Genomic DNA, 12,167 nt, shown 5'->3' on the forward strand with positions numbered 1-12,167 from the left:
TATTTAGCCATTGTGAAGACATCTCTACAAATAAAGTTGAACTATTGAGAAGTGAATTGCCCTTAAATTGAACCTGTAAGTTGGTGCACCCCTATTCACTTCTTATTAAGCCACCAGTTTGTCTATTCCTTTACAAATTCACCTGTGCTAAGCATCCTAGGAGATTCTCTCTCTGGCCGGCCGGAGTGGCCGAGCGGTTCTAGACGCTACAGTCTGGAACCGCGCGTCCGCTACGGTCGCAGGTTCGAATCCTGCCTGGGGCATGGATGTGTGTGATGTCCTTAGGTTAGTTAGGTTTAAGTAGTTCTACGTTCTAGGGGACTGATGACCTCAGAAGTGAAGTCCCATAGTGCTCAGAGCCATTAGATTCTCTGTCTCACGCCGTCAGAGACAGCTTCCTAGTCCTCAGCCCACATTGTTAATGTCCTGACTGCACCACGTAGGCCACATCCTCGTTCAAACATGACCTGTGCCGACATCTACAGCCGAAACCAGGGAAAGTAGTGACGTTGGCCGCTAGGGCCTGAAGCACTGTCGACGCTCTAACTCATTACAAAGGTGTTCCATTGGCTACATGTCAGGACTCTGGGCAATCCAGTCACTTTCAGGAAAGTTACTGATCACAAACCATTGCTTCACAAACGCCGCTTTATGACAGGGTGTGCTGTCATGTTGATATAATCAGTCATCATCCCCAAACTGTTTCTCTACTGTGTGAAGTACACAGTGTTGTAAAATGTATTCTTATCCTTTCACATTTAGCATTTTGTTAAGTGCAATAAGGGGACTACACCCTAACCATGAAAAACACCCCACCCCGTAACACTACCTCCCCTGTACTTCAGTGTTAGCAACACACATGATGGCAGGCAACGTTCTCCAGTCAATCGCCATACCCAAACCCATCCATCGTATTGCGACAGAGTATAGCGTGCTTCATCATTCCAAGTCAATCGTTTCTAATCATCCACTGTCCAGTGGCATCGCTCTTTGCACCACCTCAACCGTCACTAGCACTGACTGGACATGTGTGGCTTGTGAGGAGCTGTTCGACCAGGATTCCCCACTCTCTTAACTCCCTACGCATAGATACTGTGGTAGCTGAACTGCTGATAGCACTTTGAAACTGACGAATGGTTCCTTCAGCAGACCTCGTGCATATTTTACAACTACACTTCCCAGTGCTCGATGGTCCCTGTCCGTCAGGTACATGAGGTCTGAATTCAGCTGTGGTTGTTCCTTCGCGTTTTCGCTTCACAATCACATCATCAACAGTTGACTTGGGCTGCTTTAGAAGGTTTGAAATGTCCCTGATGGATGTGCCACTCAGTTGACATCCAATGACTAGTCCGCGTTCGAAGTCACTGAGCCATCATGGCTGATTCATTCTTAAGTCGAGACAAGTCGCATAAGGGGAGCAACAAAAATGCGCATTTCCGGTACCGGGAATCGAACCCGGGCCTCCTGGGTGAGAGCCAGGTATCCTAGCAACTAGACCACACTGGATAACGACGCCAGTGCCTCTCCGGTGAACGTAGCAACCACCCACCGTTAACTGAAGATAACTGTAAAAAGTCCACTCTCTCACGTTATAGAATCTAATTACAGTACGATACTCCCCGTCTCCTGTTACAATGAGTGAGTTCGCCTCTCGTGACAAAGCCTTGAATTTCACATTTAATGGGGGTGTACACAGTCTTCTGATCAGGTACTGTATCTTGGAAACTTTTGCTTGTCACGCTGTTAACAGGAAATTATGCCGATTACTTTTAAGGGCGACGGTTTCGGCACTGTTCCGCAATTGCAATAGATGTTTGTTTATTAATTTTTTTCCATTTATATATTTGTCCAAAGACCATTTAGTGCAGTAGTACCAGTCATATCAGTACCACACAGAAATAATACACTGAAGAGCCAAAGAAACTGATACACCTGCCTAATATCGTATAGGCACCCGCGAGCAAGCAGAAGTGCCGCAACACGACGTGGCATGAACTCGATTAATGTCTGAAGTAGAGCTGGAGAGACCTTACTCCATGAATCCTACAGGGCTGTCCATAAATCCGCAAGAGTACGAGGCGGTGGAGATCTCCTCTGAGCAGCATGTTGCAAGGCATCCCATATATGCTGAGTAATGTTAAAGTCTGGGGAGTTTTCTGGCCAGTGGAAGTGGTTAAACTCAGGATAGTGTTCCTGGAACCACTGGACGGTTGGGGTGTCGCATTGTAGTGCTGCAATAGCCCGCACAACTGACATAAATGGAAGCAGGTGATGTAAACTGTCAACTGTTAGTCGTATCTAGGCGTGTCGGGGCCCCCATATCACTCGAACTGCATACACCCCACATTATTACAGAGCCTCCACCATCTTCAACAGTCCCCTGCTAATATGCAGGTCCATGGATTCATGAGTTTGTCTCCATACCCGTGCAATTTGAAACGAGACTTATCCAACCAGTGACCTTATTTACAGTCATCAACAGTCCAGTGTCTATGTTGGCGGGCCCAGGCGAGGCGTAAAGCTTTCTGTCGTTCAGTCATCAAGGGTACACGAGTGGGTCTTCGGCTACGAAAGCCCATGTCAATGATGTTTCGTTGAATGGTTTGCACGCTGACACTTGTTGATGGCTCAGCATTGAAATCTGCGGCAATTTGTGAAAGGGTTGCACATCTGTAACGTTGAGCGATTCTCTTCAGTCGTCGTTGATCCCGTTCTTGAGGGTTTCTTTTTTTTCCTGGCCACAGCAATAACGGAGATTCGATGACTTACCGGATACCTGATATTAACGGTTCGTTCGTTCCTTGTGGTCTTCAGTCCAGAGACTGGTTTGATGCAGCTCTCCATGCTACTCCATCCTGCGCAAGCTTATTCACCTCCCAATACTTACTGCAACCTACAGCCTTCTGAATCTGCTTCGTGTATTCATCTCTTAGTCTCCCTCTACGATTTTTACCCTCCACGCTGCCCTCCAATGCTAAATTTGTGATCCCTTGATGCCTCAGAACATGTACTACCAACCGGTCCCTTCTTCTTGTCAAGTTGTGCCACCAACTCCTCCCCAATCCCATTCAATACTTCCTCATTAGTTATGTGATCTACCCATCTAATCTTCAACATTCTTCTGTAGCACCACATTTCGAAAGCTTCTATTCTCTTCTTGTCCAAACTATTTATCGTCCCTGTTTCACTTCCACACATGGCTACACTCCATACAAATACTTTCATAAACGACTTCCCGACACTTAAATCTATACTCGAGGTTAACAAATTTCTCTTCTTCGGAAACGCCTTCCTTATCATTGCCAGTCTACATTTTATATCCTCTCTACTTCAACCACCATCAATTATTTTGCTCCCCAAAAAGCTAAACTCTTTTACTACTTTAAGTGTCTCAAAAAATGGTTCAAATTGCTCTGAGCACTAAGGGACTCAACTTCTGAGGTCATTTGTCCCCTAGAACTTAGAACTAGTTAAACCTAACTAACCTAAGGACATCACACACATCCATACCCGAGGCAGGATTCGAACCTGCGACCGTAGCGGTCTCGCGGTTCCAGACTGCAGCGCCTGGAACCGCACGGCCTAATCTAGTTCCCTCAGCATCACCCGACTTAATTCGACTACATTCCATTATCCTCGTTTTGCTTTTGTTGATGTTCATCTTATATCCTCCTTTCAAGACACTGTCTATTCCGTTCAACTGCTCATCCAAGTCCTTTGCTGTCTCTGACAGAATAACAGTGTCATATTAACGGTACACTCGGGAAAATCCTCACTTCATCGCTACCTCGGAGATGCTGTGTCCCATCGCTCGTGCGCCAAGTATAACAGCACGTTCAAACTCACTTAAATCTTGATAACCGGCCATTGTAGCAGCAGTAATCGATCTGACAACTGCGCCAGACACTTGTTGTCTTATATAGGCGTTGACGACCGCAGCGCCGAATTCTGCCTATTTACATATATCTGTAATTGAATATGCATGCCTATACCAGTTTCTTTGGCGCTTCAGTGAATATGCATAAAAACATTAACAAAATAGTATTCCATAACGTGAGAATAGAGCAGAAAATCGCCCATGGCCTAATCCAAGGAAAAGCGCAGCATTCACCTTAGTAATAAGGGAAACCATGGCAAACCCAAGTCAGGATGACCGGATGGGGAATAAACCCTCGTCCTTCAGAATGCGAGTCCGATACATTAAGACTGGAGTAGCCACCTCGCTCGGTACATGATTGGAAGGTAAGTCACAAGTTACATCATCTTCATTGTGAATGTAACATGCAAAATATGTTAATTAATGGACAATGGGCCGGCCTGAGTGACCGAGCGGTTCTAGGAGCTACAGTCTGGAACTGCGCGACAGCTACGGTTCGCAGGTTCGAATCTTGCCTCGGGCATGGATGTGTGTGATGTCCCTAGGTTGGTTAGGTTTAAGTAGTTCAAAGTTCTAGGGGACTAATAACCTCAGAAGTCAAATCCCATAGTGCTCAGAGCCATAACTAGTTATGTGTGGAGGGACCCTCAGTTGCAAGTATTTTAACTATGGTAATAGAAGTTGGTCTGCAGATGACAAGATCTAGCCCTTGTCATCAACACACATTTATGTATGTATGTGGAGGGAACAGTAAGCAGACAACTTTTTAAACAGGTGGCTTGCAGTCAGCCCTAGCCGAACTTTGTGAAAATATTCGAATAACTCTTCTCTGTAATTTAAAAATTTTATTTAATCGACTAATTTTACGTCAGAAAACTGTTTCATAGGCTACAAAGGACTGGAAGTAACCAAAATGAGCCATTCTAGCACCACCTGGGGAGCAAACTTTAGAAATAATTCTCAGAGCATAACAAGAAGAACTGAATTTCTGGGCATAATAATAATAATAATGTTCTTTCCAGTTTAAGCCTTGGCCAACATACATTCCTAAAAGCCCTGCACACCATACCCATTCTAACTCATAGAGTACCAGACAGATATCTTGGTTCTGACTCATCTTCCCAAATTGCGTATAGTTCGCTTTCTGCACATTTACGGTTTACCTGTTAAGCACTGATCCTTAATGCAGGGACTTTGTCAGTTGTAGTGGACAGAGATTTCTTAATGTCAGTAATTGGCAGCAGCAGTGTCAGAGGTGGGTATATCATTTATATAAGTAAGGCAAAGTTGGGGACCTAAGGCGCTACGCTGGGGAACACTTACATCGACTTTCCTTGCATCAGATGATAATCGGATTTTAAAATTAGCGTGAGCTGATTTGAGCTCCTCAACCTGTTATCATATTTTGCAAATATGATTGAACCCACTTGTTTTCTATTATTTTTATCCCCATTGCATCCATCTTATCTAAAAGGATTTCGCGACTAACCTTATCGAAAGCTTTAGAAAGATCTAAATTAACACTGACAACACTATTGTTGTTACCCAAATTACTATTTCGCCAGAGTAGTAATATATCGCTGTTTCTGTATTGCTAACTGTTCGAAAGGCATGCTGATTATTATTCCGTAGGCTGTGGTCGTCTCGGTACGTAGCGATTCGTTGTTTCATTAATCTCAAAATTACTTTAGAGAATGTCGAGAGCAGTGAAATGAGTAAGTAATTTTTAACTTTTTGCTAATCTCCACATTTCAATAAAGGTCGCATTTTTGATATTTTTAATCTTTCTGTGAACACACCCTCAGTAAATGATAAATTAACAAAGTGAGCCAAGGGCTTTGCAGTTTGTGGAGCAATATAGATTATAAGTGACACTGGATGACACTGGAACATCTATACCAGCTGACATTTTGCATTGAGGCTTTTGCTTTTGACCACTTTTACTACTTCATGCTCAATAGTTGGAACTAATTTCACGCCGAAATAATGTAACCAGTATTTTCCACATTCTCCTAACGCTATTATTGTGCAGCAGGACGGAAATGGTCCAACACCCACGAGAACAAATTCAAACAGTGTATCCCTAGCACAGTGTACATGCCCGTCATCTACCTCAAACAAGAACGTTACCTCCGTGTGCTTAACAACAGTACCGAGCGAGGTGGTGCAGTGGTTGGCACACTGGACTTGCGTTCCGGAGGACGACGGTTCAATCCCGTCCGGCCATCCTGATTTAGGTTTTCCGTAATTTCCCTAAACCGCTCCAGGCAAATGCCGGTATGGTTCCTTTGAAAGGACACGGCCGACTTCCTTCCCGAAAGGGCACGGCCGACTTCCTTCCACGTTCTTCCCTAATCCGATGAGACCGATGACCTCGCTGTCTGGTCTCTTCCCCCAAAAGATCCAGTCCTTTACAACAGTAGTTCACAGTTTGTGCAAAACGAAGTAAGCTCAAGATGGCTTCGTGTTTCTTACATTGTACTACGCGGCAGAGCAATTGTAGTTAACCTTGAACAGTCTGGCTACACAACAGTGCACCTGTACTTAATATGTGGGGCTAAAAACATTTGAAAAAGAAAATACCATTTTCTTTAACAGAGGAGAAATTACGTGCGAAATTTCAAGATCGAAAAGATTTGATCTCCAAGAATAGAGACCTTCATATATGCTTGACATCGTCAAGCTAGGGTGCGATCTAGATTAATGCAAAAAAAGTACAACTTCAAACAGCCAAAATCGCTATTGTACAGCCTTTATTGTGATGGCCTTTTTCAGCAAACTAAGTTGCCGTCATCAGATCTTCTGCACTGCATTTCACTGAGTCTTGACCAAATGAATCTTGTATCGTATCAAATCACAGAACGATATTTCATGAATCTGAGAACAATATATCAGCAAGTCAAGCATAAAATAACTATTATATAAAATAATATACGTATTGTAATGATTATACAATGTAATTTTCGTATATTAGCAGAATGTATTTTTCATTCCGCTAATGTGCGAACATGAGCTTGTATAATCAGTGCAATATGCACGTTGTTTTACATAATAGTTACTTATTTTATGCTTGACTTTCTGATATACTGTTGTTCTCATGTTCCTGAAATATCGTTATGTGATACGATACAAGATGCATTTGGTCAAGAAATGTAGTGAAAAAGATCTGATGATGGCAACGTAGTTTGCTGAAAGCGGTCATCACAATAAAGGCTGTACACAAGGATCTTGACTCATTGAATCTGTTCTTCTGTTTCTGAATAGGGACCTTCTCAACATGAACAAATAAACCCACTGATGATGGTGTAATATCACAGAAACATTTGTGGCTAAAGAGAGAAGAAACAAATATTTTGTTAAAGGCAGGTTCTTCAAGTCATATTTAATGATAAAGCAAACACTAAAACAAATAAAGAACTTTCCTAAAGAAGAACCACCTCAAGATGAATGGGGTAAGAGATTTTCCATGGACTCCCAAAACGGCATCAGATGAAAACCAGGATGTTTGCTACAAGAGCAGACCAATTTCTTCCCCTGGCCTTGGGCAGCTTTGTTAGTGGTTCATCCATAATGATTTTCAACCATTCTTCGTAAGGTGCATAGACGTCTATCTGGTCTTCACCTGTTTCATCAACATTTCATCATTTTCAGTTGCTGCCTTTGACATATGACGAGTATCTAGTTTCCACAATACACTGCTTTGCAAAACGTAACGATGAAAGTAACTTTCGCATGACGTATGTGAAAATAACGGATGTGTGGTGCCACAAAATTTAGCTACCTCATCCGAAACAGTACCTTATCGAATATTGGTTGGGCAAGAACCGACCGTGTTCAACTACTAAGACTATCGAAACCCTGATCTGTCTCCTCTAATTTCTTGCAAACGAAAGTTTTAAAGTAACTGAAACCACAAATATTTAACTTGACACAGCAGTAACTACACATTAAGCCCTCACATGCAAGCATATCACATAAAACTATAACATGATTAGTACTCATACGTCTGTCAAAATCAAAAATGTTTCGCCTTTAACATATTTATCCACTAAACACACTGGGCAAATTGTGGTTAGCTACTGTTGCTAATGTAAAGGCGGACAATGAACAACTGGGCAACACAAAATGATCGGCACGAGAATTGGTGCAAAAAATATATCCATGAGCAATTAAAGCAAATGAAATTAAAGACAATTTCAGTCTCACTGATTATAACAGCAGTTTTTTGCAATAACCACTATGTCGCAAGATAACAGGCGTGAAAAAAATGCATATCTAAAACCAGTTGATTTACTGACAAAAGCGATTTTAATCTTTAATTTTGAAAGCTACCAAAAAATGTGTAGCTCAATGTTAAGCGCAACTCCAGTTATTTGAAAGACAGGGACCATGAAAAAGTGACAACTTTCACAAAATTGTTAAGTTGAATATAAAGTTTTTATCAATAGCTCGCGTGGGTTGAGGATTTTGGTGTAATAAATCGATCTTCCCTTAGCTGGTGCTGTCGGCGAGGCGTCGAGGTCCGTAATTCCTTGAGCATGTAATCTAGTACTTATCGGCGTGCTGATCCACTCGATTGTAACGTTGCGAATGTTGCAGGAACGCGCGATGTTTGCAGAACCGTCGTAATTAGGGTATTTACAAGCATCGACGAAAGTAAGGCTCGCGTCACAATGTTTGTTAGCTGTCAGAAGTTACAGTTTCAAATTTACGGTTTTCCATTAGATGGCGGTTCCGCACATTTCAGAGTACAACCAACATACGAGGGCTATCCACAAAGTACATTACGTTTTGGAATTAAAAATAAATAAAGTATTGTAATTTTTTTATTATATACAGATGAAAGCCGCACTTAAATACTACTTTTCTACATAGTTGCCATTTAAATTAAGGCACTTATCGTAGCGATGGACGAGCTTGGAAATTCCTTCGTCGTAAAATTCGGCCGCCTGCGCCTTCAACCACGTGGCGACTGTCATTTGGGACAGGAAACGTGTGATTTTTGTGGATTTCCTAGAAAGAGGCACTACAATAAACTGTGAAAGGTATTGCCAAACTCTACACAACCTCAGAAGAGCAATACAAAACAAGCGCAGGGGAAAGTTGGGCTCAAAGATCTTGCTGATTCACGACAACGCCCGGGCCCACACGGCAAATGCCACTCGTGAAGTTGTCGAATCTTTTAAGTGGGAGTTGTTTCCTGATCCGCCGTACAGTCCCGACCTGGCAGCGAGCGACTTCCACTTATTCCCAGCAATGAAGAAGTGGTTGGCTATGCAGCGTTTTGATGGCGACCCACAGCTTCAAGAAGAGGCAACCACGTGGTTGAAGGCGCAGGCGGCCGAATTTTACGACGAAGGAATTTCCAAGCTCGTCCATCGCTACGATAAGTGCCTCAATTTAAATGGCAACTATGTAGAAAAGTAGTATTTAAGTGTGGCTTTCATCTGTATATAATAAAAAAATTTCCAATACTTTATTTATTTTTAATTCCAAAACGTAATGTACTTTGTGGATAGCCCTCGTAGTTACGAAAGTATATTAAAGAACTTGAAATTTAAATTAACAATTCGCGGGACACATCTGGCATTCCGTACCGTGCACGATAGTCACCATGGTCACATGAAGTCGTACGGCGATCGGCACACCGTACATACAAGATTAAAGTTATGGATATCATTTCACGACAAGGAAATGCCATATTTCTGTTTACTTCTACAGTCCGCGGAATGCAATAAGCAGCCCGTGCTGTGTACAATCAACAGTGCACGTAAGTGTTCACACAGCTTAGCGGTCTTCACATCACTTTTCTTAAGCTCAATGTGCCGAATAGCAGTTCTGACTAATAAGCAACGCGACGCGTAAATAATTCTTTGTACGCGGTACATACCAAAATTACAAAAAATACCACTGTTCAAAGCAGTTACATCGGACACACACACACACACACACACACCCACACACACTAGCACTCAGGTGGCACGACAATCGCATTCGTGTTCTCGCTCCCGCTTCTTTGTTGATACTTTCTGTGTCGACCTATTGATATGCTTCTACACCTCTCATCCCATACACTTTCAAAAATTACAATTACTTTGACTTAAAATTTGCTATAAAATCACTGACTCAGATTACTCCGTTTCTTGGAAAAAGAATTTATACACTCTGTTAATAAAGCAAAGAAAACATGCAACATTAGAACAAAATGAAAATAGCAGTTACATTCATGACCACTGCGTGGCGTAAACAAAAGCGTAGTTGTGCCAAGCAATAGCTGTACAAAACTTATCCTGACGTAATTTTTTCTATGTATCGCGAAACTAAAGTACAAGAAAAAAGACAAATTCTATATCGTTCTGTTGTGTTATCTTCACATGTGACACTACCAAGTAACATAGCTCTTTGAGACTTGGACATTACATGGAAGGAAATGCTGTACTACAGTACAGAGGTAATTGACAGAATTACACTATGAGACGGACAGAAATTACACCTTTATTGAAAGGCGATAATTACAGTGAAGTCACCACGGTTTATGAAAGTGATCTGGACAATACAAATGGCGTGACATGGTTCTCAGTAGGGTCCGTGATCACCGCGGACGAGAATGTATGCTCCACAACGTGCTTCCATGCTGGTCACAAGGTCGGTAAGGATTTCTTCCGGTAGAACGTTCCATTCCTCCACTAGCGCAGTTGACAACTGATGGACGGTCGATGGTGCATGTGGACATGGTGCAATACATCTCATAAAGGCCGTCCGCAGCTCGTGGTCTCGCGGTCGCGTACTTGTTTCCCGAGCATTGGGTCCCGGGTTCGATTCCCGGCGGTGTCAGGAAATTTCACCTGCCTCGATGTGACCGGGTGTTTGTTTTGTCCTCATCATTTCATCATCATTCTTGAAAGTGGCGAGATTGGACTGAGCAAAGGTTGGGAATTTGAATGGGCGCTGATAACCGCGCAGTTCAGCGCCCCGCAAACCAAACATCATCATCCAAGGCATCTCACACATACTCGGATGCCCGTGGAGAAAGAGTACATTGCAACAATAACCCTGATTGGTGTGTGTGTAGTGTTCAAAGATTTGGAGGCCAATAGGCCCGTGCAACGCGTGGACCACGAAAACGATAATGTTCGACAATGTTCCTGGGTGCATTAGGTGTTCCCACCTATCACCCTATAAGGGCACGTCCAGAATCACTGGTCAGACTGAATCTGCTCTCATCCGAGAAGACCACGCGAACCCAGTCCTCGTTGGTCCAGACCTATGCTCTTGGCACCATCGCAAACGGTGCCGCCGTTGTGCTGGTGTCAACGGAAGACATCGGTCAACGAGACCACCCCCGTGCAGTCGCCTTGCCGCTGTGGAGCGTGCCTTGCAGTCCTCTTATTACCTGTGGTCGCAGTTATACCTCTTGGTTGACTTGCGTCCCATGTTGCCTGTTGCACAACCATCTGTTGCTGTAGTTAACTGGTCGACCACTTCCCCTTCTTCGGGCAGGAGTACCAGTGGTCCGGGACTCTCCTCATACACGTGAGAAGATGCTTCCCCGTATGAAGTCATCCAAATGTCTCCGGGCCATTTTGTAATGGAGAAGGCCACCACAGTGCACCGCACTGCACGCTGATTGACACGCACTGTCTTCTGTTTCTTCAAACTGTCTCGTATTACGTGGCCAGCCCCATTTGGCTCTGTAGTCACGATTACCTCACGCCATGTGATCACCTCACGCCAAGCGGCCTGCACGACTGGGGGGCCGCTTGCAATATGCTTCCTCGCTTTCATTCATTTCCGCGAGTAGTTAATGTTATGTATAAAATGCATGTTTGACCATTAGCCGCTTTTATTTTAGACCCAAAATGTAGACCGCTTTCAGTTATGGACCATCTGCACGGTTAAGGGTTAGAATGGTTTAAGCCACAACTTTACATTTATCACTACTTAAATAACGTGTAGAGCATTTCATGAATATCAAGATACGACAGAGGACCCTTAGAAGCAAACATACAAATACTACGCGTACGCTTAGCATTGGTATGATAGCTTCTAAGTGTACACTTCGAATTAGTATGTTTCTTCTAAAAGTCCTGTGTCGTATCTTGATATTCGTGACATGCTCTCCACGTTATTTAAGTAATGACAGTTGTAAAGTTGTGGCTTAAACCATTCTGACCTTCATCCGTGAAGATGGTCCGTGACTGAAACCGGCCTATATTTTAGGTCTAAAATAAAAGCAGCTGATGGTCCGCCATGCATTTTATACATTACTTGACGACTGTTGATAGTCACC

The 12,167-nt window shown here is 43.1% G+C and overlaps 1 non-coding gene across 1 annotated transcript; it reads right to left on the minus strand.

Moving 5' to 3' along the window:
- Window positions 1-1,434: 1,434 nt before the first annotated feature.
- On the minus strand, window positions 1,435-1,506 carry Trnae-cuc. Its single transcript has one exon. It is a non-coding gene; the product is annotated as a tRNA-Glu (tRNA).
- Window positions 1,507-12,167: the final 10,661 nt, after the last annotated feature.

This window comes from Schistocerca piceifrons, unplaced genomic scaffold, assembly GCF_021461385.2.
Source record: "Schistocerca piceifrons isolate TAMUIC-IGC-003096 unplaced genomic scaffold, iqSchPice1.1 HiC_scaffold_889, whole genome shotgun sequence".
In the NCBI taxonomy this organism is placed as follows: Eukaryota; Metazoa; Arthropoda; class Insecta; order Orthoptera; family Acrididae; genus Schistocerca; species Schistocerca piceifrons.